General features: G+C 38.6%; 1 long non-coding RNA gene across 1 annotated transcript; it reads left to right on the forward strand.

Moving 5' to 3' along the window:
* The first annotated feature begins 14,373 nt into the window (after positions 1-14,373).
* On the forward strand, positions 14,374-22,396 carry LOC106488579 (uncharacterized). Its single transcript, XR_010886614.1, has 3 exons — positions 14,374-14,920; positions 15,781-15,827; positions 21,924-22,396. It is a non-coding gene; the product is annotated as an uncharacterized lncRNA (long non-coding RNA).
* Positions 22,397-23,591: the final 1,195 nt, after the last annotated feature.

Below are 23,591 nucleotides of genomic sequence, written 5' to 3' on the forward strand. Positions count from 1 at the left end.
AAGCCATACATTCAACACCATGGTTATTTAGGATAAGATATTATGGGCATTTGCATTTAGATAGTTAACTTTAAAATGCTGGGTAGATTTGGTCCAGGATTTATTACTCCTACAAGTGACTTCCTTTGCAAAAGGCCAAAGGCCTTCAGATTTTGTTTGGTTTTAAAATCCGGAAGTATTTTCTTCCTTAGTTTGTGCTTTTGGCATTTTACTTTATTCAGGCTTCTTGGGGAAGTTTTAGGTCCAAGTACATTAAGTGTCTGTTCTATTCTTCTTCTGGACTTGCCATACAATAACTATCTGATCTTAGTACTAGTTGTGTTTTCCTTCAGATGCTCTAACTTTTCTCTCATAGCCCATCTCTTCACTTTTTCTTTTGCAATTTTGATATCTTGTTGTTTCCCTTGTTTTACTAGAAGCTTCAAGTGGTATCTGTGAAGCTTAACAATGTCCATAAGGTAAAACCATTTTTTGTTTTTGTTTTTTCTTTTTTTGAACAGAAATCAAACTTTTATACACTAAGATTTTCTCATTTGGTGAGTAATTACACTGTGGAACCTGCTGCTGTAGGAAGATGTTTTGGGATGCCAAGAACTTACTGAAATTTTGAGAGGGATTGAATATTGATGTGGATATTGAGAAGATCCAAAGCTATAGTTACACTGTAAAAAGTTCTGTAAAGGTTCAAATCAGTCTCTAGCTACTAGAAATGAGAATGAAACCTTGGAGGAATGCCACAGATGATGGATCTCTGAAGGGTGCTGACATTGAAAGCATTTGGATAGGAGTCAGCAACAGGGGTGGTATTCTGATGTTTCTAGCAATCCCAAATAGCAGCAGTTCTGTACTGAGGTCCTCTGCTTTTTCCACCTACGTTTACTTGTTCAAAGTTGAGAGCTTGCAATCTAGCAGCTGACAACCCATCAAGTGTGGAAGCTGATGCTTACATTATGCTTACACTTAGCATTCCTTGAGCAGGAAGGAAGCTCTAATTACACAGCCCATATCCACAGCCGGTCTGGCTGATATCTCAGTAGGGATTTCTGGGCAAGCATAATGACTGAAGTTTTCTAGGTTCACTCAAGGCATTTGAAGCAATTTTAAGCACTTGACATATTTGAAAATTTGATTAGGAAGTAGATGGAGTCTTTCATTTCACATAAAAAGACTGCACGTCATTTTCTTGGGCAATGGCGTGTCTCCTAGGCCTTTTCTTTAAGGTTGCTGCCTCCACAGAAGACTTTTAACACCTTTAAATAAGGCTTTTTATAGTCTGATCAGGGTGCTCACCTCAACAAAACCAAAAACTCCAGCCTTCTCTTTAACAAGCACTAGAAGTTAAATTTCTTTGGAAAAGTTCTAGGAGCAGATTTGAGGGTTAAGCTCTTCAGTATCAAAGGAAGTCCAAAAGTCTTTACCGTTTCCTACACTGAAGAAAATTAGCCAAAAAAGAAAAAAAAGTCAGTGTTTCTGAATGTCTACCTTGGTAGTCACTGCTGATCATCTAAGGAAAACCAATCATCTGTGGACATCTAAGTCCTTCAAGCCCCTTAATATATTTAAGAATAGCAACAGAGTTATAGAAATGTTTCAGACTTGCATTTTCTACTAGTTTGGACCAAACCTTGCAAAACATCCTTAGTAATTAATAATTGCATTGTAGTTGGTATTGCTAATGGAGTGGGAAGAGTGAGATTCTCTTACCTTTTTTATTTATATATTAGCCTCTGAGAAATGTTTCTTTAATGTTAATTGCTGAGAGATTAAACAGTTTAAAAAATTGGCAATAATTGTATGAGTCTTGTAAAGAACCTTTGAAGTAAAAATATGAATCTTATAAATCTTTAAATAATGTCTTTGACTCTTAGATATTTGTTACATGGTAAAACTCTTACAGACAGTAAAAGATAAAAACTCTATCTGTACTGCAGAGATAATAATAATAGCCAAAGTCTGTCCTGTTTTTTTAATCAATATGCTGTATATTTGTAAGAACATGAAATAATGTAGGTATCAAACTTTGTTTTGAGAATTGGATTTCTTTAATAAAGGAGGTAATGAAAACATATTCATATTGGAGCTAATTCTCTGCCTTTTTTCTGATAAATAGAAATGCTATTGAATGTGAACAGGTTTTATAATTCATTAGCTGTGTGTTGACTTCTTGGGTTATTACGGCTAATGAGATCTGTGCTTTTTAAAATAGCAAAAGCACGCAGTTAAAATGTGGTGACAGCAAAAATGAGAACTTAATCTATGCTTAGTGTTTAAGGGAGGGAACAAAAACAATTTTTATCAGCGTTTCCCTTGATGAAATGACCTGAAGATATTTAGGTATTACAGGCATACTCACCAAGCTATTGCTTAATCTCATGTAACAAGGCGGTATTAACTTTGTCCTTTCTTTATACCATGGATGTTATCTAAGAACTATAAGCATAATTTTAAAGAAAAAGAGTGTTTTTATGTTGCACAAGATTATAGTTGAGAAAACTTCAACCTGATAATTGGCAGCTTGGCATCACTCCATTATTATTTATTATCTCTGGAAATCAGATTTTGTAGACCAAGATCCTGTGGAATTAAATCTTTGTTTTTCTCTTTATTAGAAATGTTAATCTCTACTTTTGCCTATGGCTCTTTATAACAATGATGCATTTTAGAGAGTTTAAAATTTTGATTGCAACAGTGTAAGTGTGGTTACAGCCAGCTACCAAATATATTTAATGGGTGGGGATTATAAAACCACTGAAGCTTTGCAAGTTCAGACTCTCTAGAAATAACTCTCATATTTCTCTGTGAAGCAATTACATAGAAAATGCTAATTGTTCCCAACTGAATCACTCTTTCTTCCCACTTAACTGCTTCTGCTTGCTATGTTTTGTAAAAAAATATTACTTACAAAATCCTGTAATTGTATTGCTTGGATTTTGTATATAGAATTCAAGCAGTGACATTTAAAAAAGATTGGCCACTTTCAGCTTTCATTCATCAGATTTAGGGGTTTATAAAGATGGCTGAAACCAGGGAGAAAATTAAGGGAAAATATACTGGGGTGGGGAACAACTATGCAGGCAAGAATATTAGGGAGAGAAACAGGTGTGTAAAGATGAAGAAAACCTAGATTTTCTCCAACATTTTTCATATAGTTTTCAACAAGGAAAAGATGGCAAACTGGATACTTTATTTTATAAAGGTCTATAAATGCTTTTAGTTACCACTATAGGATAGTGTTTTCAAGAGAAAGCATGATCTCCAGCCCTTCATTTGCTTGCCTGTGCACCAATCCTTAAAAGTGAAGAGAATAAGACTTTCAGCTCTTTAAGGAATGCAAATTACTATTTAAAATTACAGCTTTGATTGTGTCTTTTGTCTTCCCTGCTAGATTGTAGATGACTAGGCAGAAATTCTGGGCGTTACTTTCCAAATATTACCTCATTTGTGGTAGTGCTGCAGTAATAGCAGTTAGCGTCTGATGTTTTGGGGAGCGTATAGGCTAGCCCCAGGTATTTAGACCTCTGGCAGAACTGTGATGCAGCTGATTCTCAGGATGTGGTGGGAGCCCCCTGCTAAAGTGGCAGTACGTTATGGAGGATTTCTGATTTGCTTGCATCTTGCACATTTAAATGTCATGAAGTCTTGTCCTACAACTGATATGAGATCTGTCAAAAACAAGACACCTGCCCTTGCAGTATACCAGATAGTAGTACATAAATGTTATAGAACAAATTAAAAGAAATCTTTTAAAGCATGTTGTATATAATGTTACTGAGGTAAGTCATTTAGCGTATTTAAATTTAATTACATGTGCCTATTCAAATGTGCTGGAGCTTTTATAGTTTTTTAAAAACACTTAAAATAATCAATTAGAAGCATATGTATCACAGTTTTCTGTATACAAATTTAGGAATCACATTTTAAGTAACTGAGAAAGGGTGTATTTAGGTGCTTCCCTTACATATATTTAAATAACTGTACTTATTTGAAAGGTTAACTGTTTTGTTATAAGAAATGCTAACTAAAATTAGCAGTTTGCTGCTAGTGTAATGGTTCATCACTTTTTAGTACTAAAAGTTTTAGTCTAAAAATTGAGGACTCAAAAGTCATGTTCCTGCAAGAACTGTAGTCATTATTGTAAGTAATACCTAAGACTACTTAAAAGAGGGGATAAAAGGAAACATTATTTACATTTACCTATTTTATTTAATATTCAGTAACATTCTTTACTTTCCTTCTTAAGTTTATCTGTTTGATGCAGATTTCATATATGTATTTTTGGTTGACTTGCATAACAGCAGGAGAAAGACACTTTTGGTGCATGAACACTTGATTATAAAAGCCCAGAACTGGACAAGGATCTCAGGAAAGGTACTTCTAATTCATATTTTTAATACAGCCGCTGGTGCAACTCTGTAAGTTTGCTCTTTATTCAGATTCCTGTTAAGCAGCTGTCAGCAATCTTCTCTGAGAAACTGTCTATTTAGTAATTTCATCCTTTTTATTTTACATCCCTGTCTGTTGCAGTTTAAGAGTCTTTTTGAATGCTGTGAATATTTCAGCTGAGGCAGTTGACAGCAGATGATAGAATTGCATTGGCCACCTTCTGTCGGAGTGTATTCCAATATTTGGAAACTGCTACTGGCAATAACTGTAACTTACTTCGCTAGTGGAAAAATAGTGAATTGCTGCTTGGGATTTGTGTTGACAGGTGGAAATCAAAGGCAGCAATGACTGGCAGGTATTCACATGGCTACCTGTGTAAACCAGAGCAATACTCCCTTCTGAAATGTGTTGATAGAGATGTACAGTAAGGTAGTAAATTGGGTGTTAGTTCAGCTGAGAGGTCAAAGAAATACTCAAAACAGAAACTAAACTCCTAGTTCCAAAAGGCCAGGGTATTACTGAGATGGATGAATCACGTCTTTCGCCTGTCTATTCTGTAGGTAAATGAAGACTCAGACTTCTCAGATGTGTTGCTTAGGTGCTTCTGCCTATTTGCTATGTAATAAAGACTCAGGCTTTTCAGGTATGTCACTTCAGTATCCCTTTCCTTCGGTGGCATACAGTTATTTCTTAACACAATTTAAACAAAGACAAGTAGGTCTCATTTGACTGCTTTTTTTCCCTAGAAGGTTCTACAACAGAAAAGTGTAATTGCCCTTTTTCCAAGTTTCTTTTGTCTTATTGATACTTCTTGAGATTTTTAGCGTTATTTAGTTTAAGGTGACTTACAGTTCAGTCAACAATCTCAATCTAAGGAAGGCTATCCCAGCAGATGACTATTTTCTCTGAAATTGGAGGGTTCTGTATATTTTGCCAAATTTTTAATGTCATGGAGACAAAAACACTAACTGAAGGGTTTAGGCAATACCTTTATTGGTGTCACCAAATACTCAGTATTTGAATCTATTAGCAGTCTTTTCTGGCCCCATGCTGCAGTCAGAGCTATGTGATTACAGAAAGTAAATAACCGAAGTACCTATTCAGAGAAAAAGAGTTATAGGTAAGCAAGCACATCATTTTTTTTTTTTCCCTCTCTTAGGCCATGCACTAGATTATATTGTGCTGTCCACTAAGCGTCTGTGACTAGACAGCTGAACCAACATATTTCAGGGCAGTATCATTAACCAAGTGCTGATATGAAAACCCACCGGACAGGATGAATCAGCTTCTATTTATTTGCAAATGGGCAAAATGTCATGTTCCCCCTCTGCTCTTCCTCTGTGAATTTTTGCCCTTTTTTCTCCATGCTCTTTTGCAGATTACACTGTGTTCTGATACTAAGAAACAGGAAGGTTTTAAAGCAAGTCACCTAATTTGTCAGCTGACTTGTTCAGGATTGAGGCAGTGAGACACAGGATGCAGTTTACTAGGCGTTGGCACTGAAGAGAATTTTCCTCCTTGTAATATGGCAAAATGCCATATCTTCTCACCAAAGAGACTGAAACAAAACATATTTTTCCTTATAATTACAGAAGAATTAAAATAATATACTCTTTTGAGACCTTGACAGACAGTACTTTAGATTTTAATAAATTTTTATCACCTCTTAGAGTAAAGTAATAATTAAATCACTGTGTATAAAGCATCCTAATTTGAAATCATGGACAGAATATTTTTTTTCCTGTTTTGTCCCCTGCATAATGTTCCATTCGTGAGCTTGTTAAACATTCTTGGCACTTTCCAGAAGAGAGAAAATGACATTCTCAAGAATAATTTTTTCAGTACTTAAAAAACTAGATCCCTATAAAATAATGCCCTAATGAGCACAGACTGGAACTAAATATTAGGCCTTTTATATGCCAAAATGGAAAAGGAAGCACTTGTATTTACTGTGAGTTTTTAGCAATCCATGTTCTACCTTGTAATGTGTAAAGAACAAATACACGTGTATAAGAATACTTTAGAGGGCTGGTCTCTGTTAGAGTCAAAGGTGGTTTAAAACCACAGAACAAAGAAAGCTTTGAATATATAGATTACATTATCCTGTGCTGGTGGTCAAGATAGATAGCAACCAATGTTCAAATTAAACAAGTAGCTGGCTTTTCTTAATAACATGGCTACAAGGTCACAGGCTTAGAATGGGAAACTGCAAGACCAGGCAAAGCAAGACTTTGGGGTCAGATTAAGTGTCATAAGCAGGAAAAACGCTGGCTGTGTTATGGAGCATTTTATCTTTGGTCCATGCTTTTTTGTGCTGCTCAACTTCACTGCAGTTTTTTTGTTTGTATGTTGCAGAATTTAGGGTGTGCCAACAGGAGACAGGAACTCGTGTAAAGGTCAGACTATAAAGCAGGTAGGGATCGAGAAGTTTATGAGAAAGTACACGTGTAAGAAGCATGTTTGTATGAGATGATAATATTTGGCTTGGGAGGGGAAAAACCAATGCTTTTGGGTGATACGTTAGCTTTATGGAAAGTTTCCGCAGTAGCTAGGCCATGCTGCACCTGCAGAAAATGCTATTTATAACTTTTTATTTAAAAGTAAGTCCTCATGCCTACTGATTTTGTATTCCCTTTTATTTATTTAGTGCAATAGAGAACAATAGCTGCTGGATGCAGGGGAAGCTTAAAGCAATAGAAGAGGGGTCAGAGTGTTAAAGAACAGAATGTTGCAAAAAGAGAAGGTTTAAAAACAAAATGGGCACAGTAAGTCGAATGTGAGAGGAGAGTGGCTGGAGTCCTTTTGCCAGCAGACAGCGTGTCCCAGCACTCAGCAGAATAATATCAGTCAACCAGAAAGGCATTCAGTCAACTTAGAAAGGCATCCAGACTATGAACTGTGAAAGGTGAGAGCCGGAAGGTTCTTCCTTTTCAGGCATATAATCTCTTTTTAAGGTTACAGCTTTGGTCAGTTTTCAGTTGATAAGAAATCTATATGCTGTTATTAAGCATGTATGATCTTTGGTAAGTCTAGCACTACAGGACTTAAAATGTATTACAGATTTTCAATTTTTGAAAGTATATTTGGGACATTTAATTTTAAAAATTGTTTCAATGACATGCAGTAAAAAGAGAAATGAAAACGTATCCACAAATAATGAAGAAAGCTTGGCAGAAGCGATAGCAAATCCTGGATTTTGGATGAAGAGTTGTGAATACTTGTGTGCTTGTGTGTATTCTGTTAGCACTTTTTTTGAAATTCATATGTGATGAGGCTCCTATACTTGTTGATAGCAAAGCTGGTTTGGTGGAGCTGCAAAGAAATCTGGGAGTTTGCAAACTCTCCAAGAAAGCCAGAATCTAAAAGACAGTTCATGAAGAAATAATTGGAGAGTGACTGTGATGTGACCATTTCTTCACCGAGTAAAGAGGGAAATAAGCCTATGAGTAGCAGCAGTAGGAACAGAGCACTGCAAAGTCTACATGCTGGTGTCCCTAGCAGTAGTATTCTGCTCCTTTGAATCACAGCCAAGGTAAGAGCAGGGTTGTCCAATCTGTGAGAGAAGCTAATAGGATGATCTTAGCAAGGAGCAGTTTGTAGACCATATTAAAAAACTGGGCAGCATCAAGTCCTTGGAAAAGACCTTTGAAAAGGAAGAAGAAATGCCATTATCTCTTTCATAGTGCCACGTGCATTTGAAGGAAGGGGAACTTGCCTTTCATATTTCTCTTGTCTGCTGTAGAAGGATTCTGATCTTACTTAAGAGGGAATTTCCTTGATAAAGGGGAGAAGTCTCCTAGTATGAGGTTTGCCATGAGAGCTGTTCGACTCTGGAATCTCTTTCTGTGTATACAGCCATGTTTAGTATTCAAGACAACAAATATTTTAGCTATCTAGACACTGTAAACACTTCTTCTCATTCCTTCCCTTTTTTTCCAATTAGGGTAAGGTGGTAGGAAAAGGATTTGAAATGATTATGTCTTAGAATGGGAGAAGTGGATTTGATGTTCATTGTTAAGACTGTGGCTTAATGGGCTTTAGTGTTATGGGAGAGCTGGGTGTTTTGGAAGGCATGCCCAGAACTTAGGATGACTGTTCTAGAATCTGGTTTTTATATTACTAAATTAGGAATTAAAAACAGATGCAACACAAGATTAATTAGTCTCCATGTACTTTCCCTTGACACCAAGAAGCCCTTCTGTGAGAGCTGTACGCTAGAAAGCCAGGAAGAGGGCAGTCTCACCACAAGTAATTTCATTGTACAAGAACAAAAACCAATTCCCAAGTTTCCTCCCAAATATAACCATGTTAAATAGAGGATCTGTTCAGGATTGCATAACTACTTCTGTAGCAATTATAGAAAATGCTTACATGGAAAAGCAACAGTAGGAAAGCATCTGTGTTTCTAGCTTGTCTCTGTAATGTTTTCTTTCCTTTTCGGTTAATATAACAAGGGTGCAACTGTACAATCCATTTTTCTCTTTAGTACGTTTTCTTCTCATTTGTTGTCTCTCTTCCTAAATAAAATGAGTAGAGTCAGCTTGACAGAGCTAGCCAGCTTTCTGCAGATCACAGGCATGTGATTTGTGGCCCAAAGTTGGGAAACCACTGGTATTAAGTTGTTTATGAAATCTACTTTTGCAGCCTGTTGACTGGAGAAGGATGTCAGCCCTCAGGACGGACCAAGCATGATGCAGTGCTAATGAGTAGGGGAGGAAGAAATCCCATATCTTGCTTGACCACAAGCTGCTTGCACTCAAACTCTGCTTTTAACACTGACCTTCCTGGGTGCTTAATAACAATCTCTTTCCTATAACTCTGCCTGTCTGCTCTGTGACTTGCTGCGAAGAAATGAAGATCTCTGTCCAGTAATAAACTCTCTGTAGAACACTGGGTTAAATATACGACAGATGATGGTAAGAACTCCATCCCAAGTACGTGGGTTTGTTTCCAAAAGCCTAGTTGCCGCTTAGATAGAGATACTTAGATATCTCAGTCAAGACCTTTTAATCAGCTGCTTGCTAGAGGCAGCTGTTTCTCCGAGACCCTGCCTGTACACTCTTCCCGACCTGGCTGGGAAAGGTGGGATGAAGGCTGGGACTGTGAAGGTTCTCTGCACTTTACTCAAGGCAGAAACACTGCGGGGCAGTATGTGCTGATAATATCATGGAAAAGGCCTTCTGGAAAGGCTAGGATCAGAGAATTGTAGTATGGGAAGCAGCCAGCTGGGGAATGAAACGAAGTCAGTTCAGCAATCCACTTTTCCAGAAAAATGCAGATGGCCAAGGCTGGGAACTTTCCAAAGGAGCCAGAGCAGAGATCTGGACAAGGAAAGGCAGAAAACCTTGTGGCAAGTTCCTCCCTGCATATAAGGTCCCATAGCTTCTCCCTTGTCCAATGAGGCTGAAAGGACCCTATCTAAATGGTGTGAGTGTATGTGTGTGTGTGTACATGCATGTGTGTGTATAAAAAGTCCTGTCCATAAGCAAAGGAAAAGTGATCCAACAAAAGACTGCAATCTCCCTTGATACAAAGGAGGCCCTGTATTGAGTATGAAGGACTTTAAAGGATAAAAGAGACAAAAGCATCTGCTGAGATCCAGTCACTAGCTGTATTTGGATTGCTGTTTTGTGCTTGAATTCTCATTCTGAAATAGGAAAGAAAGATTTCTGCTTAAGCTGGAGGCCAGATCGTTTTGCAAGGGTTGAAGACAGCAAAACATCCTGAAGGAAAATTTGTATATGGTGGCACTACGTGTCAGAAAGATGAGAGTTACTTTCTTTTGAATTAAATAGATTGCAAAGTCCCTTGGAATTGCTATTTAGGAATATTAGTGCATATCTCATCTATGCTTTCACAGAGTATAATTTTAACATCAGACATACAGTACTACTAGAGCTATGTAAAAAGAAAAAAATAAAAATAAAAAAGCAAAAGGGCCTAGTACTGTCTTCATGAAAAGGTGGAAGACTGCTTTTTAACTGAGAGCCTCTACAAGTGTTTCTGATAAGGAAGGGGTGGGGCTTACATTGTTTTGCCCAGGTGATGACTCACTCGCCAATTTAATTGAAAGGGAAATAAAAATGCATAGTCTGACTTTCCTCCTATACTGTGCAACATGGTAATTTCACTTTACAGAATATATTTCATAACATAAAGTTCAACAGCTTTACTTCGTTCCTATTACCAAAGCCCTGAAGATGCGTGATGACACGAATCTGTGCTCTCCTAGCTTTTAAATTCCACGCAAACCGTAGCTTTGATAAAGTCGTGTCTCTTGGCCAGTCTGTTTACTGTCTCCCCTTTTCAACATTCTTTTCTTGACCTGCAGTGTTATTTTATGAACTCCATTAAAAATTCCAGTACTTCAGGTCAGTAGATTGCATAGAGCTCATGGTTTTAAGTAATTCAAGGCTGATTTGGCATGGAGTAGATACGGGTGTGTGGCTTGAATCAGATTCAAGTTAGGGTTAGTTAATCCTGATTTGCCTCAATTGATGTGAATAAAATAACAAGGAAAAAATACAAAAGTAATGGTAACTACTTCTGTGAGGTATGGACAACAGTGCCGAAGTTGCAGTTATAGGAAATTAAAAGATCAATGCAGCTGCAATATTAGAGCTGCATCTGTTCTAGACCTCAGTGTGAATAACCATTTCCAAGTTAACTCAATTATTATACATTCATAAATAATTCTCATAATTCATTACTAAACAGTAAATGTTGGTTCTTTTAAGGCTATGAGCATTTTAAAGGCAGCAAAGTACAGTAGTTTCTTACTGTAAACTTGACTTTAATTGTATTTTTAAAGCTTGAAATAGAACTCTATATCTGCATTCATAAAGAACAGTTTAGTTACTGGACCAAAAATGTATTTTTCACACACCCCTACTGCCTTTTGCTAAAGGCTGGGACAGCAAAACCTTTCCCTCCAGGGGAGTAGAAAGAGGACACTGGCACTTCCACTGAAATCAAAACTGTTATGTTTCCTGAATGTATGTGAATCTGAACCATTTGGAGATTGCTAGCTGAAGGCAAGACAGGTACAACATATGTTCTCAAATCTATGGGGAGCTAAATCTGGTAAAGCCCTAGTGATTGTTGCTGTTTCTGCATGACCATTTACAATTTAAAATGAAAAAATATGACTTGGAAATTTAGTATCTGAAACGTGGTGAGTTACATTTGTTCAGAGTATCTTCAAATAGACTGCAGGTTGCCACTTACCTAGCGGTAGCCACCCAGAAATGAGTCCACAAGTGGTTTACTATTGTTCTGTTTGCCACCACAGTGCTCGGTAAAGATTGTGGGAAGGTATAAGGAAATAGAAAAGTCACAAAAATCTACTAGAGTAAAATCTTTTGAAGTGAGGGCAAAAGCCAAAGAGTAGATAAGCAGTGTAATTTTCAATGTCATAAACCTTTAGATCTACAACATACTGAGCTCAGTTCTATTCTTAGTAATCAATAACTTCCCTTGAGTACACTAAAAGGGAATCTGCTGAAATAAAGGGCAGCAATCAGAAGAAGTCGTCCTTGTTTTGTTGACAAAACAAATCTAGTGAATTGTTTTAAAACCTATTCAGTCATTGCAGACTTTGCAATGTCTAATACACAAATTTTATCTTCAGAAAGTTGTCCTTGGGAAAAATCATTGCAAATGATTTGTTGTAGCACATGCCAAACAAATGGCATGCTTTGAGCCAGAAGTTGAATGTGTGTGAGTGTGTGTGTATACACATTCATGTGTATACACATGCACACGCACAGGTGCCTTGGTTTAAAACATGAAAATATTCAAGTCTTAGTTAAATGTTCTGAAGTATTAAAAGAGTGAATAACAGTAGGTGAAAAAGGTATTTTTTCTTTTATTTTAGAAGTATAACAAAATCAGAATTTTTTTCTCGTTTTCCCACGTTGGCATTTTCTTACATGTGAAGTAATGACGTGTTATTAGCAATGACATCTGTGCTTGTCAAGTCCTTTTGAATTGAGTGTCCCTGTAAGTTTGAATTTTTAGGAGCCTTGGCCCCGCTGTGCCGAGAGGCTGGCGTTCCTGGTCTGTTCCTGACATCTTGTGGTGGCTTTTACATACTGCACAGTAACCTGTGCTGTCATTAACGAGGAACATTATAAGCCTTTGTGAAATTGTCATACTAGGGTTTCAGAACCATGCAAGATTATTCTGTCTTCTTTTTCTTCTTCACCATATTTATATATCCAAAAGCTTGCACGAGTTCTGTATTTGGAGTTATTCCTGTTTCCAAGCTTCTCTTACAGAATTCTTCATTTTGATGTCATTTCAAAAAAAGGGAGAAACATTTTTTAAAACACGTATCAAATAGATGAGATGGATTTCAATTCTATCACGAAGTCTCACTATTTTCTTAAATTTATTCAGCACCTTGCATGCATCTTTGGGGCTTCTGTCATGTAACAGCAAAACCTTATAATAGTACAGGCTTTATACTCTCATAAATTTAATTCCTTAAGTAAAGCTTAGAGCAATGTTTTCTTGCAAGCTAGGCCACTGCCTCTCATATTTCAGGAATTAACTGAGCTGGTTGTGCATATACGAAGCAGTAGGAAGATAGGTAATATGTGTTTAATTTTAAAGAAGCTGACCGTTTTGTTTACAGGAATGACTTTCTAGCCCTTCGCCTTCATTCCTCTCTGCATTCCTTTCATTCAGAGGCCCAGACTGTTTACATGGTCCGCTTCCCTGGAGTTACCCTAAACCCTAGGAAAATGACATTTCGATTTCTCCAAAGAGATCTGTTTGGGAAACTCCCCCAGATTAATGGTCTATGTGGAGATCTGGTGGGAATTTAAAGCCCTGGACTGTCAACACGAGCATGGGGTATGTTCCACCCATCCTGAAACACAGGCTGCTGCCAGGGCTCCACATGACTGTTTACTTCTCAAGGTGGTCTAGGATATGACTTCCGTGGGTCTGAGACACACCATAGCCACTTACTCGCTCTGTTAGTTCCTTGAATTTATTTAAAGTAAACAAGTTTTTCCTAATGCTTCCTCCTCCCAGCCCTGACTTCTTGAGCAGGCAGCCCCAGCCAGAGCTTGGAGTCCCACTCCTCCTCCTGTTTCCTTCAGAGCCACTGTACGGCTGGTAACAATAAGGCTTCAGGCCTATTTGCACTTTAAGAGCTTTCCCTGGGTTGTATGTATACAAGTGAGGCACTGGGGAGCATCCAACTTGCTCGTGTTTCTTTGGGCCCCTGTTGATTTGTGAGTGTTTGCCCTGCATTTGCTACACAAGCACACAGAGTTGCATGTTTCATTGCTGCAAGGGCTCCATCCCTTCATGCTAAGTGCAGTCTGCAGAGCTCCACATGCAGTAGTAGCTGAAGTACCCTGCTCAGCACTTCCAGTGTCATGGCAAATGATCTTGTTGCTTTTTTCCCTTACCCTTCTGCTCTCTGAAACATCTTACAAAGCTTGTTCAGAATATTTCTATATCCTACTTTTCACATAGAGCTGGGACTTACTCCTCAGACAAGATCATCACTGAAATGAAATTGCCAAGACAACAGAGTCATGGGTGAGCATTTCAAAGCACCATAGCTGCTTTCACTTCTTTTACTGGATCTGGCTTGAGTACGGCCTACAAAGCATTAAAAGCACTGGCCCTAAACTCCAAAGCTGAGATAATGCCCTCACCTGCTAAAAGGATAATCCAGCTCCTCTCTCTTCCTATTATTCTGACATGGCATGCAGTTTTGATCAAACTGACGTGACCAGCACTCAGTAAGGCTTTACAGCTCTTGGCACAGTCTGACATGACATGAACTCACAATTAAGAGAGCATGCTCCACTGAAGCGCAGGATGTGGTCTGCACTTGAGAAGAGTTCCTACATCATTTCGAAATCTCTTCAGAGCTAAGTGCCAGAATAACATTTTATCCCATGCAGAACCAACTCCTTAGAAGGTAACTTTGGATGTTTTGAGAGAGATTTATTTTGCAACATTAAATCAGGATGCCCACTTAGAGCTATCTGCATGAGCGCAGCGTGCCTCAGTTCCCGGTATAGTCATCGGAGCCAAGAGAGAGAGGCGGGTCCCTAAAGTGGTCTCCCTGACGGGCGGGCGAGTGAAGAGCTAACAGGACTGAAGTTTGTCAATTGATATGCAGAAGAACTGATAGCACCAGAGCTGACGTGCGCAAAGCTGCTGAACAGAGGACTTAACGGGACTAAAGTCGTCTACCACCCGATATGCGCAAGGACTGATACGCGCAAGGCTGCGGAATGATTAACAAGACTGGAGAAGTGAAGCCTGCCACCTGCAACCTGCACGCACCCCCGGGGAGGGGAGAAGCAATACGGAGGTGCTGTGGTCTTGCCTCGCCAGCAGGGTCCTCCCGAGCAGACAAACAGACAGTCCTGCGATTGCGAAACTTGCTAAAAGTCAGCGAAAGCAGTGTTTGCCCAGAGCCCCAGCCGTATAAAAAGAGGCTTGGCAGCTAGGAGAGTTTGAGCAGGGACGGGAACGTGACCTGACCATCCTCTCCGGCTGGACCGTGAGTATCCCCCCCCTCCCCTTTTCCTGGGACGCTGGGTTAAGGTAACTCCTCGAGGTTGAGAGCCCTCTCGCTAGGAGAGTGAACAAGAAAGCTTTCAAGCAGGGATAAGCAGTCCTTCCAATTAATAACGCAGTAATTGACGGTTTCAAGTTATCCTTTCTAAATTAGTAACTGATGGTTTTGTGTTATCCTTCCTAAATTAGTAATCGCATTATTTTAATGGATGTTACTAATGCAAGAACTTGTGTGAGGAAATAAACATCATTTTTTTATATTATTATATTACTGTCTCAGTTGTTGCTATTGAACATTCATAGCATGACAGCGTGACACTCCCACTGCCTTATCACTGAAATCGCACTGAAACCTGCTCTGTGTGTATTAAGCAAATCTCCACCATCTACAGTAGGAATTAAACATCTGGTGCACATGTAGACACCTCTATATGGACACCTACAGTCAGATGTTTTAAACTCCCACCCTCATTACAAACTGAACCAATTTTGCAGCATCCAGAAGTACTAGAAGTTTTTTTTAAGAAAGTCTGTTCCAAACGACATCCTTGGAAAATCATTTCAGTTCAGTGAAATCAATGAGTAGCCCTATCAGAAATCCCGTCCTCTTCCATTGTGTGGAAAACAGGTTTTAAAAAGAACTCACAATTAACTATTTCTATTATTAAATACCTTTGAAAGTATTTGTAACTGTAGCATCTGGACACTCAAAATGATGCAATTTCAGCTTCAATGTTAACTCTAAAGCTGGAAAATTTCCTGAGAGATGAAATTAATTTCTATTATAATATTCAACAGGATACTGAACAAGTTGAAAAAAAAAATCTTCTTTCTCCTTTGCAGAAATGGACCTGTGGTCAGACAATTTCCATAGCTGCCTATCTAGAAAAGTAGGAAATGCATTTTCTTTCAGTTTCTTGATTGCTGTATTTTGCAGTTCCTTTTGGTATATTTAACAGCTAGGTAGAAGGAAGAAATATAGCAAAGTGCGTGGAAAAAATTCGAATGCCCTGCAAGTCATCTTCCACAAAGTGGAGCTACAGCTGCACTAAGAGGAAGAAATCTGAGTAACATGATAAAAGCATAAGGAAACAATATTCTCAATTTAAAGAAAGTTGCAGCTTGACAGTTGAATGTGAAGGAGGGATAATTCAACAACCTGGCTTTGCAATGCTCTAGATCAAAAATGCTCCGGGTCTAGAAATCAGGCTTCTGATCTTAATCGACCCTGAGTGAGCAATGAAATGCATATAGTGCTTGCTCATGGCATACCATTTCTCTACCTTGGCATAAATCTTATTTGGGAGTGGGTAGGAAATGTTGCTCAGGAAAGACAACGGTTAGTTTTGAAAACAGTGCTTTTGTTTGCAGTAGAGACCAACTAACATGATGTGCATCTCTAATGTGGAAGTGTGCTGCTGTTTCAGTCTGTAGCTTTGTTAGATCTCTAAAAACACTTCAGTGATACTTTACTGCTCAGTGAACATGTCCAGATATTCTTAAGGTTTGAGCTGAGTCACGACCAAAATCCTTATCATGGCTGCATCCCAGTGTGGAGCAGAGCTGATCTCAGGTTAAATATGTGGCATTCAATTTCTGTCTACAGGAAAAGAGTAATGATGCTTACCAACTCATTACTGAAATAATTGTTTAGATATGATCATCAAGGTTTATGCATGCTGAAAAGCCGATGTGTTCGTTGTTTCCTAGTTACACGGGTGGAAACAGAGGTAACAGCAAGGTGAAGTAAATTGCACAAGATTCCTTGAAAAAAAGCCATTTCACAGAGTCAGGAATAAAACTTGATCACCTTAGTTACAATGTAGCCTTCTGCCCATCAGGCCAGCAGTTATTTAATTAGCTCATAAACACAGAAGAAGTTCATTTAACTGGGACTATCAGCCCAGCAAAAGCACAACTGGAGCTGGAAGAATGGTTGGGGTCCCGGAAGGTTTGGGAAATGCAGCCCTGGACTGCAGAGCAGGAAAGAAAATACAGCAAACATCTTACAGTTGGGTACCAATGCTGCCAGTGGTGAAAGAACTTGACTTTATAGTTGGGAACATTTGACGGTAGTGTTTCCCCTGCTTTTTATTTACAGAATCAGCATACAGTCTAGAAGATGTCTATCTATGTCTTTCATTTGAAGGCCAGAAACGTGGGTATGTTAAGCTAACACTCCAGAACATTTGGCAGGTGAGAGGCAGTGGGTGATGAGGGCCGCTAGACTGATTTGACTAACACTAGACATCTATGAAGTAGAAATGTTCTGGCTCCTTGTTGTTACCTTTACCAGTAAAACTCTGACCCAACTCCCTTGCGTGCCTTTTACACCCAGTAGGGAGGGAAGGGAAGCAAAAAGAGCTGGTGCAAAATCTTGTTCTGCCCAAGCTGAGGTCCTTTGCTGCCCCTAGACAGTGTCCTTCTAGTAACATCCTGAAATGCCAGCGAAGGGGACGACCTGGCCTTACATCGTCTTGGCTACACGCGCTGTAGTTATTAAATACAGGAAAACTGCCTGCCTGCCTGTATCCACAAACTAAGCAAATAGATCATGGCTTTTTACTAAGTCCCTGCTTTCTGTTATTACACCTAGAGCTAACCTTGGACTATATTTCCCAGACGATCTTGGGGAACAATGTGTTAGGAATCAGTTATTTCATGGTATTAGCCAGATCAGTAATTCCCAAGATTTTTTTTTTCCTGGCACGTTGCTGCTAATAAGATGAAGTACACTCCATGAATAACTGTTCTAGACAATTACCAGGATCAAATGTTTTCTAATGGTCTGATAAGTAGTTCAGAGGAAAAGGGTTTTGCAGGGTTTTGAAAACTCACTCAACTCTACAGAACCATGTCACAGTAAGTGGCTGTTCTACAGTATGGAAATATATTGTTAATGAGATGATCAGGAAATGGCATTAATCTTGTCTTTTTTTTTTTTTTTTTTACACTCTGAGTAAGGAAGAGTACAGCGATCTTTAAGCATATTGAAAATCCGAGATCTTTTGCATAAAATGGCTTGACTGACGATAAAATGATTGTTTAGCAGATTATGTCAATTGTAATTTCATATTTGCAAAATTAAAAGCTAGGGATCTTAAAGCTTTTTGCTGGCTTCAGCATTTGTATCTCTAGCATTTGTATTATAGTAATGCCAAGGTGCCCAGATTATGGACCCCAATTGCATATGGTGTCCACATTAAGAAAAAAAGAAGACAAACATGGTAACAATGTGAGTGTAAATGAAGTAGGAAATTATGGTATGTGCCATGTAATATACTCAGTGAGGAATGGTGTCTTGCTGCTTAGCTGTAGAGGCGACCTATCTTTTAGAGCAATACAGTGTGCCAGTGCATATTTATATTGAACAGCTGCTAGTCAAGGAACATGTAGTGTAATTGTGCGGGGACATGAAATATCCTGTTGTGAAGGAGCCTCTCATCTATCCTTGAACATATCAAGAGCGTGAAAGGATTTATGTAGCTGTCACCCAGAAGATAACTAATGCACACAAGTACTAACGAAAGTGAAGATACTGTAAAACAGATAGCCTGGCTATCAGGAAAATGAAGGGGTTCCTGAATAATTAATGCTTTTAACTCGGTTATTCTTTCAATTTATTTTAAAATCTAGATTCCAGTAAGTTTACTTTTACTTCAGCTGTATTCACATTCCATGTAGCATTTGTTATCTACCCTGTGTCATTTAGTTTTGCTTTTTAAGATAACTGGAAATGGATATGGCATAGTGGTGTGAGCAAAAGTTTGCTCCCTGTTTGGGGGAGACACCTTAAAGAGAGAACGTGAACCAAACCTGCCTCAGTTGATCCAAGGGTAGAGACAGTCCTTCTTAGCATGTGATCAAAGGAGAAGTATCTGTGCTACCAGCTTCAAACAAGGCTGGGAGGAGACTGGCTGAGGCCAACGTGTGGTTCATACTGATTGCCAGCTCCCTCGGTTATCACGAAATGTGCTTGCATTGTGGTGCTAGGAAGCCAGAGCGTTCACCCTGTCTTGGGGAAAGGGTTACAGGAGATGTGATGAAGGCACTTGAGATGACGAAAGTCTTGGTGGGGACTGATTTAGAATTTCTGGTATGAGGGGAAAAAACCCGCCCTCGGTGTGGCCCTGTCCATCACATTTCAGAAGAGCCACTGCATTTCCTTGAAGTGCTGGTATGACTCATCCTTGCTAATAAGATATACTATAAGATCATGAAAAAGGTATGTTTTACACTGTGTGTGTACAGGAAAGGTATTATACTGTGGAAATGATTAATCATTGTAGCATCTTTCTAATTTATACCTTGAAACAAGTATTAATTGGTTGCAAAGGCTTTTGAAACTCAGGGTTTAGCCACAAATCCATGTTTCTAGGAGGTTGTTGGGGAGCTGAATTCAGCACAGAGACTAATTTTCGAAAGGAAAGAGAAGCTGGCTAAGCAGAAGTGGAGCAAGGAAAAGGATGAGAGGAATCAACAGTAAAGCAGTTTGTGCTCAGCTGGGTGATGGAACACTGTAAAAGTAACACAAACAAGTAACAAACATGGGATCAAAATTTAAGTTAGAAGAGATCTTGTTAGTCCAGTGACATGGGGAAAGACAAAAACAAATTAGACTATGTGGTCCTGGGCCAGTATGGCAAGGGATGAAGATTTGGTCCCCTGATTTGGCAGTGATTTCCTTTTTTTCCTGCATTTTCCCCCCATTTATTCCCCTGTATTATCTGAACTTAAAATGTCAGCTAGAGAAGTTTGCTTGCTTTGCATGCTTGCTATTATTGCATTACTAATTACTGCAGATTTAATTATTGTCACGGTGCTCAAACCCTTTGGGCAGCTATTTGGTCATGTTAAATCCAAGGAGTGAAAGCATTAAGCAATTCTCCTCAATACTGGACTGGATGGGGAGATGCCATTTTCTACATGGTGAAAAAGTCTCTTTTCTGAAGCATGAAGCAAAGCAGCATTGATTTCCTGAATCTTCTCAATTTTTTATTCTGGAGAATTAAAGGCTCAAACACAAGACAATATGTGGCCTAGATAGGAATCATCTTTGCTCTGGTACAAGTCAGTAGCTAGATACTTTTGCTCTAGTTCTAGTAAGTTATAAGTCTGTAGCTAGGAAGCATCTATTCATTTGCCCCATATTTATTTTTCTGTTAATTTTAATAACCTCCATAAATGTCTTATGTTTTCCCCAAGATTGGCTGTTTTTTGATCTATTTCTCACAGCTTTTTCCTGCCAGAGACTCAGATCTTTTTTACACCCTGTGTCTGAGCTACAGAGACTTACCTGGTTCAGCAGCTGTGGAGAGTTTCTTGTTCTATACCAGCTCATATAACCACAGTACCTCTACGCAGTGCTGCGCTGGGATGTACTGACATGTCCTATGGATTTGCAAAATATTTTTATAACTAAACATATTCCAAATAATGTGCATGAAGTTTAAAAATGTATGTGAACTTAGTAATTTGAATAACTTTTTTGTACTCCAGCTTCATCATATGCTTTCATGTGTATCATTGGAAACTATTGAGAAGAAAAGTCTGTTTTTTTTTCTATTATTAATTCCTGTAACAAAAAGAGGTTCTGCCTTCATTGTCATTAATGGCTTGAACAGCTCTCCTACATTCTGATTTCTTAACTGTCATCTCCAAGAACAGTTTTGTTCACAGCTTGTCCGGAAGAAGTGAACAATAATATTTGGGTTAAAGTGCCTGTCTGAATACTTAGTTCTCATAATTTAGATCTGTTCCAGCTGAAACAATTTTATGCCATTGGTAAATTTTGCCAACTCATCTTTCAGCTCTGTTTTCCGGATCATTAATAAATATTCAGCCACAACAATGAACCTCTTAACACCCCACTGTTAATCTTATACTGTGTTGAAGTATGCGCATTTGATCTTTGGGTTTTTTTCTGACCGATTTCTAATCCATGAAAAGAACTCTACCACTTACCCTCTGATTACTTAATTTCCTTGATAACCTTCCATTAGGGCATTTGTCTATCAGTGACAGATCACGGTGTCGGGTTGGAGAGGAGTGAATGAAACCATAAGAAGTTTGATAGAGGCTACTGAAGCAAGAAGGAGATTGTTAGAGCCAATTAAGCAATTTAGCCACTTTTAAAAACTTCAAAGAGTTAGCTTTGAAATGCTGAACTGAGTTAAGCAATGGAGGCAACCTATTATATGAAAGAAAGAAAATACACAAAAGCCATTTGACTTTGTGAATGTCACAGAGAATATCTCCAAAAAGTAGGTCTAATAATATTGCCAGTTTTGCAAAGAAGAAAATGTCTTGAGCGGGATGTAAGTTACTGAGCCTCAGAGTCTGTCTTTGGCGAGAATGAGCGGATGATAACTTGAGCTTCTGACTAAGCGTGAAATAATTGACTTCAGCGTAACATGCCACATTGCAAACTGTCATGCTTTCAGTCCGGATTTACAGCCACAGCCCCTCCTCCCTGTGATCAGTGGTCTACGGGAGAAGACAAATATATCCTAAGCCCAATTTGGAGTTCATCGATGACAGATCCATTTTCAGTGTTTTGGAACAACCTCTTAGTGATAGTGGGTGCTCTTCTTAGGAAAGAGAGACACAAAAGAAGAAACCTAGAGCAAGTGCAAGTATATGTATCTGATGAATAAGGAGGGAATTGTCCTTGGTCTCTGGAAGAACAAGGGTAAAATTTGGGAGATTTGTGCAGGACTGTGGGATAATCTTGTTCAGCCGATCAGAGAATATTCTGCCACTTTTGTGCATTGGTCTTTCGATTTTTTGACAAAACCTGATGTTGCCTCTTTTTAGTGTATGACACTAGTGTATCATGTACTGAATGCTTTCGTTGTTTTTTGTAAGTAATAATAGAGTATACAAAGTTTTGAAATGGTTGACTGAAATTAAATGTGAGCTGTCAAAATGATGAGTCTGGTTCTGTCAGAAGATGAAACTCTGTTTATTTGTTTTTTTTTGTCTAGATGACTAATTAAGAGCTCACTATGCTATTGGCATAGTGCATGCATAAAACAAAAAGATTAAACCACCTGCCCCTCCATCTTCTCCACACCCAAAAAGCTTGGAAGAAGACTCTTCACCCCTCCGGCATATCTGGCCTCTTCATAAGCACCATGAAGTATCTCTAGAACATCCTCTAATCTATAGAACTTTCTTTTTAGATGGAACGCAGCAAGATTTTTAAGTAAACTTCTTAGTATGTCTCTTGTGTCTGAAAATATTGTGTAGGTGTCAGTTATAGAGTTAAATTTCTCCCTGCACTAGTTTGTCACGTACTGTTGCAACCATTCTTCTGTGCAATATTAAAAGTATTCTCTATATTGAGTGTAAAAGGACTTACTGCACATAAGGTAAACGTAACTAAGATTGGGTAAAACTGTGAGATATATTTAAAAAAAAGGTGCCATCAAAGCAATCATTAAACACAGAAAACAAAGCAGTGTAAGAAAAAATTCTTCTTTGTGATATATACAGAAAAATATTTCAATATAATTTCTTTTACCTTTGGACAGCAACCAAAACAAAGTTTGGCTTCTAACTGATGCTAAAAATAGGGGCTGGACAAGAATTTGCTAGATGTATGAAAAGAAGGACAGTTTGTGTATAAAAAACTGAACTGGGAGCCCAGAGTGAAAATGCTAATGCATAAATAAATAAGGGAATTGACTGTTAGAGTAATCAGAAAATATAATGATCTAATTCTTGCTTTGCATAAATAACAGGCAATTAACTTTCATTGACTCATGATGTGAAGAGTGATCGAAAGATGTAGATCCTTTGCTTTGGTAACTGAGTCTGTCAGTTGGGAAGAATGCTTTTCTTGACAGTTGATTAGGGGTTAAATGAGCTGAATAAAATCGGTAATTTTTCCTGCTTTTCTCACTTAGTATAACAGCTATTATATGAAGCATTTTTCCTTACATTAGTTGTAACCACTAGCTTTACCTGATTTGCTCTGTTAGAAGAACTCATTTTGATTGACAAAGATGTCATTTTGGTATTCTCAACATGAGCAAAAATGTCCAATATGTACAGGATCAAAGTGTTTTTATTTATTTACATTGATAGCCTACTATTTGAGTCTATTCTTAAGCAAACTGCTGCTCTTAGGGAAGTACATGCTTGGTCTGATCTTGCAGCAGCTTGGATGACGAAGGAAGGACCACCTCGTAGCAGAAAGGACTAGCAGCATCTTCTAGCTCCATAATGTGGTGCCTGCTGGTATTGATAGGGAAGGTCAGTGAAGGTTTGGGAGTGTCACCTCAGCTTCTGCAGACTGAACAGGCAGCACCTCCCTGCAGGTCTGTAGCAACTGCTCTCAAACTTGTTTTGGCACCGAGAGCCTCCTGGAGATGTTGGCTTGCTCTCGCTTGCTGAGAGAGTGAAGGTGAAGCGGCATCTCATCTGTTTGGTGCTCATTGACTCTAGGTGATGGGGAAAAAAAACAGCTGGGAGAAAAGAGAGCACATGCTGAGTAGGGGGAATAGGGAAAGCGGTCTGCCCTGGAAATACTTACAAAATACTTGTACTAATTTTCAGTAAGCCTTGGTGCAGTCAATGGCTGTGGCTAAAAGAGTACATCTCAGTAATTACCATAATGCAGTTCCTGAAAGGAATGGGCGTATTTCCTT

Source organism: Apteryx mantelli, chromosome 1 (genome assembly GCF_036417845.1).
Source record: "Apteryx mantelli isolate bAptMan1 chromosome 1, bAptMan1.hap1, whole genome shotgun sequence".
In the NCBI taxonomy this organism is placed as follows: domain Eukaryota; kingdom Metazoa; phylum Chordata; class Aves; order Apterygiformes; family Apterygidae; genus Apteryx; species Apteryx mantelli.